This window comes from Erythranthe guttata, chromosome 2, assembly GCF_056151865.1.
Source record: "Erythranthe guttata isolate IM_541 chromosome 2, IM_541, whole genome shotgun sequence".
NCBI lineage: Eukaryota > Viridiplantae > Streptophyta > Magnoliopsida > Lamiales > Phrymaceae > Erythranthe > Erythranthe guttata.
The window spans coordinates 7104639-7110925 of NC_142534.1; positions in this window are offsets into that span (position 1 = coordinate 7104639).

A 6287-nucleotide genomic window follows, 5' to 3' on the forward strand; every position below is an offset into this window, starting at 1 on the left:
TGCTTTCCACTCGTATGGAATGTAACGGGGTTATTCACCAATTGTGATTCGTCACAATTCAGGCTTTGAAACTGGTCGAAAGAGGCCAACCCCTACACATGTAATGGTATGTTTTCCTTATGGGCTCCAAAGCTGAAAATATTGCCTCGTTTCTGTTGTTCGCGATTAATAAGGTTACTGCCTTGTCCTCGAGTCGTCATCATTGGTTGAAGTGGTGCCATCAAAGGTCTTCCATCCAACGTAGTGGATGCTCGTAGCCAAGTTCCATACTGAAAATTTTCCCCTGGGTCGACAAACTTGTCTTCATAGCGGGAGGGACAACGGGTCTCCGCGTGGCCAATAATGCCGCATAAGAAACAAAAATTTGGTAGTTTCTCATACGTAAATGCGATCCACCCTGTAGATCCATTCGGGAGATGGATATTCATTCCTCTCTTCAGCACTTTAGTCACGTCAATTTCAACTTTGATTCGCACGCAGGAAGAGATATCCACCAGTTTTGGATTGAGCAGATCTAGAAATTTGCCGAGTTTGATATCGACCACTTATGGATTGGGCTTTGATAAATAATTTCAGAAAATTAAAAATCAATTTTGATTTAATTTTAATTTTTGGAAAAAAAAATATTTATTTATTTATTTCTAGTTGTCTGAACCAGTTAGACTCGGTCGGACCGGTTGGACCGACATGACCGAGCTGTCAGGCCTAGATAGTTTTTAGAAAATCATTTTGGAATTTAAAACTCAAATACAATTTTAATTTTGAATTCAATTTCCAATTTCAATTTTAAAATCGATCAAAATCCAATTTTAAAACCAAAATCCAATTTTCTAATTCCAATTTCAAAATTGATCAAATCCAATTTTAAAATTAAATCCAATTTTCTAATTCCAATTTTAAAATCGATCAAATCCAATTTTAAAATTAAATTCAATTTTCTAATTCCAATTTTAAAATCGATCAAATCCAATTTTAAAATCAAATTGAAATTAAACCAACCCAAAACCAATTTCACCAATTCAATCAATTCAATAAACTATTCACATGCAATCGAAAGCAATAAATACGTAGGCAATTAATTGCGCAACCGTAGCTCTGATACCACTGTTAGGGATAGGGCACGTGTACGCAGCGGAAAACAATTTTTTTTTTTATTTATATAAATAAACACGTGCACATTAATAAGAATTATTTGCGTACCTTTTCACTTCCAATCACCGAGAAACATGCTCGCATATATAATTAATTTAAATATCATAAATTAAATCATCATAGCATGCTCGCAACATGAAATCAAATAATAAACATGCTCAACGAACGATTCACATAAATACATAGTCGAACATATAGATTCATGTGATTCAATAATCAACTAACATACATTAATCTCAATTAATATAAATTAATTAATATATGTATACTAATTAGGGAAAATAAGATGTTACCCTTGAAGCGTGATTCGAAAGAAGACTCGAGAAGATGGCTAGCTGCTCTTCCCACTCCTACTGATCCAACCTGTTTGCTGATCTGAAATTACAGTCCTGCTTCGACTTCAATATCTCCATGGTTGTTGACTGGATCGACAATTCCTTCTAAAGTATTGTAGATCTTTGAGTCCCGAAGCTTCTGTAAAAATTTCCTGTCTATCCTAACAGGCCTTACGTTGGGCTAGGCCTTACGTTGGGCTAGGCCCAACAACTTAAGTCCAATCTCTTTCTCGGCTCGTTTCTAACAAACGAATGCTCACAAAAATATAACAATTATATTTTGACAACGAGCACAAATTCTCGCCGATACAAGTACCACTTTGCTATTTACCAATTTCTGAAATTGGAAACGCTAATTTAGGACTTGCCAAATCGGGAAACTTCCCAATATAGAAAGTTCACTAAATTTCCGTCGGATTCTTTTCCTCTACTTATTCTCTTCCGTAATTAACAATTACGAATGTTGGACTCAATAACATTGACTTCCAATTAAACTAAGATTAACTAATTAATCGTAGGTCGTTGCATTAAGGATCTCAAGTACACGAGCAGTGTGACCCTCGATGGTTCAGGTGTAAGCTAACCGTGGGCCCACAACCCATGGTGGTTTAAACTCGTCCCTAGAGTTATAATTAAGTTGAAGCTAGTTTCAACTTAACTACCCAACGAATCAAGATTGGCGTCTAGCAACTATGCATCATGATTCCCTATATACAAATGAAGTGCCTGTAAGAACCGTGTGATATAGTTAACGTACAGTACGATCCCTTCGATACATATATCCCGATTGAACTAGAGGCATTGGTTCATCGAGACCTCTTTATGAGTTCAATAACTGTGTGGATGTTCTTGATTATATATTTTCGTTCGTGTTTGACTTAGAGAAACATATTTCTCTAATCACGACACTTTCAGTTGTGGCCACAAACTTCATGGATTATAAATTACAATGACTGATCAAGCGATCGAATCCCCTATTACAATGCACATACCTCCCACCACTGGCCCTTGGGGCGATCCTCGGTGGAACTCAGGGACAGGTCATGATATACCTAGTCCTCTCGTGAAGTCACGGTGATGCCTAGGTCTTAAGGATTAATGGTGTACAACAATATCATATAAACCTCTACTCGATTATTGGGAACCACTTAGAGATTTCTAGGATGAGGGAGTTCAGTGAACTCATCAACTTATGAGCACCCACTTATGTATGCCGATGTCACAACACCGTTGACTGATGAGACACAGTACACATACACTAAGTGCTAGTCTCGAATGGGAAAGGCCGATATCCTCATTAGTAGCGTAACCCGTTGACTAGGAATCACGTTTAACAGTTACTATACTTAGATAATTAATCTCACGATTCTACTAAATCTATTTATAGTAATTAAGTAACTGTAAGGACTATATCTATGCTTATTCAACGGACAAAGATATAGAATGCCAAAGGGGGGGGGTTATTTGTGATTAATACGAAATAGATTATTTACGAGTAGCGTGAGAAAACACAACAATTAGTTGGCTCTTCGGTCACCTATTCTAACAGTTTTGACATAAGAAGTCGGAGTGGGTCCAACAGGATGTGCTCATGTCGCGAACCTTGCCAAATTGATGGTGCTGAGGTAGAACAACAATTAATGTTACCAACGTTCGAAGTCGATTTCTTTGAACCTTTCTGATTTTTCCCCATAAGCGACGGTGGGTGGGTATGGTACTGGACGGAACGACGGTTGAACAATAGGTGGGGGAACGTGTGGTGGCAGAACACCATTTGGCGGCAGAACATGTGGAGATTGCACTCTATTTGATATGAGCTATGCCAACATGTGACGAAACCCAATAAAAATATATGATTTTGGAACCCCAAGACTTTCCAAAGAAATAAGTTTTTTCGAACCCTGACCCAATGATTAGTAAATCACGAACCAATGTTACAATGGATAGGAAGACGCCACACCAAGAATTCAAGATGAATTCAAGAATCTTGATGATAAGTCTGATTGTTTGAACGCCACAAGATAAATTGATAAGTTCAAAATCTCTTTCAAGATAGAAAGAAGAATACTAATATCTCACAAAAATAATTTTTGAATTGATTGTGGAAAGCTTACAACTTATCCCATTTATATAGGGTTCAATATTCTCTAATCTATGAAAAGAAACTAAGAACAAGGAATTATTATCTATCTAATCAAATCAGCCACAAATTAGCCAATCTAATTAACAATTATTTATTCTAAATTATGGAAACATATAAATCATAATATTGATATTCTAAAGCTGAAGTTGCACAAGCAAAGGACTCTCCAAAGGGTGAAAAACGTGTGTATCCTTGATTGCACAAATCATAAACCTTCCAAAGCCTTGAAAAATGTAATTGCTTCAATTAGACCCTTCAATAACTGTTATCTTTGTGATTGACTTCCCTCCAATCTGATCCGGATCCATTTGAATTGTGAATGAACTTGTACATGGATTTGAACTCATGTTGGGCCTCCAATTGTTTGCCATCTCAATTTTTTCTTGAATCAACCCATATAATGCTTCCTTGTAACGCTTGGCTCTAAGCCTTGTGATTGGTACGCTTAGCAAGCTTAGTGGATCTTGGTGGACGTCTTCTCTTATGTTCCATTTGCATCATTCTCGCCTTCTTGAGAAGGATTTGTCCTCAAATCTGCATCACCTACATCAAATGGAGATAAATAAGAAACATTAAAGCTAGTACTAAGACCATACTCACCAGGTCGTTCAAGTTTGTAGGCATTGTCATTGATGCGTTCCACCACTTGAAATGGTCCATCACCCCTTGGAAGAAGTTTAGATCTTCTTTGTTGAGGAAACCGATCATTTCTCATATGTAGCCACACCCAATCTTCTGGTTCGAAGACAATTTTCTTGCGCCCCTTATTAGCTTGCTTGACATATTGCTCAGTCTGACGCTCTATATGTTACCTTGCCTTCTCATGAAGTTGTTTTATGAAATCTTCTTTTTTCTCGCCATCTAAGTTAACACGCTCATCCAAAGGTAAAGGGGTCAAATTCAAAGGAGTCAAAGGATTAAAACCATAAACAATCTCAAATGGTGAAAACTTAGTTGCAGAATGAACACAACGATCATAAGCAAATTCAACATGCGGTAAACAAAGTAGACAAAGTCCTATTGAATTTTTCCGTTTGACCAACAGTTTGTGGGTGACATGTAGTAGAGAACAACAATTTAGTTCCTAACTTACCCCACAAAGTCTTCCAAACGTAACTTAAAAACCTTGCATCTCTATCAGAAACAATAGTCCTTGGCATGCCATGCAACCTAACAATCTCACAAAAAAAAAATTCGCTACATGTAATGCATCATCAGTTTTATGGCATGCAATAAAGTGAGCCATTTTAGAGAACCTATCAACAACCACAAAAACTGAATCTCTCCCCCTCTTTGTCCTAGGTAAACCCAAAACAAAATCCATAGAGATATCAACCCAAGGTGCATTTGGAATAGGTAGGGGAGTGTACAAACCATGTGGTTGAAGCCTAGATTTAGCTTGCTTGCAACTAATGCATCTTGCACAAATTTTCTCTACATCATGTTTCATGTGTGGCCAAAAAAAATGCTCATGCAAAACACCTAAAGTCTTAGCCACCCCAAAATGTTCCATCAAACCACCACTATGTGATTCTCGAATAAGTAATTCATGCAAAGATGAATGTGGCACACATAACTTGTTCTCCCGAAATAAAAACCCATGCTGCAAATAGAACTTCTCGTATGCCCCATTAGTGCAATTTTGAAAATAATCACCAAAATCAAAATCCGTTGCATACAAGTCCTTAATATACTCAAATCCAAGCAACTTAGTACTAAGTGTTGAAAGCAAAACAAACCTTCGTGATAATGCTTCAACAACTATGTTCTCCTTACCTTGCTTGTATATGATATCATAAGGAAAAGTTTCAATGAATTCCACCCACTTGGCATGACACTTGCTCAATTTGTATTGTCCCTTTAGATGCTTCAAGGATTCATGATCGCTATGAATCACAAACTCTTTTGCCCACAGGTAGTGCTACCATGTCTCTAGAGTTCGAACCAATGCATACAATTCCTTGTCATATATAGGATAGTTTAAAGTTGTCCCACTTAATTTTTCACTAATTATGGAACTGGTCTTCCTTCTTGCATTAGTACACCACACCGCCAATACCTATACCTGATGCATCACACTCAATTTCAAACATTTTAGTGAAGTTAGGCAAAACAAGTAATGGTGCATTGTCAATTTATCCTTGATGAGTTGAAATGCCTCTTCGTGTTCCTCTCCCCACTTGAATGGAACGTTCTTCTTGATAACTGTTGTAACAGGCGTTGCTATGCTGTTGAAATCTCGAACAAAGCGCCTATAAAATCCAGCCAAGCCATGAAAGCTCCTTACTTGATTCACCGATGTAGGCGTTGGCCAATCTCGAATTGCCATCACCTAATTTCCTCATCAACCTCTATAACTTTAGAACTAACAACATAACCAAGAAACACAAGTTTGTCCGTACAGAAAGTACATTTATTAAGATTAGCAAACAACCTCTCTTTCCTTAAAACCTTTAAAACAAGTGCTAGGTGTTCAACGTGATCATCAAGGTTTTTGCTATAAATCAGAATATCATCAAAATAAACCACTACAAATTTACCAAGGAATGCACGTAATCATTAGCCTCATAAAAGTACTAGGTGCATTTGTAAGCCCAAAAGGCATAACCAACCATTCGTACAAGCCATATTTTGTTTTAAATGCAGTTTTCCACTCA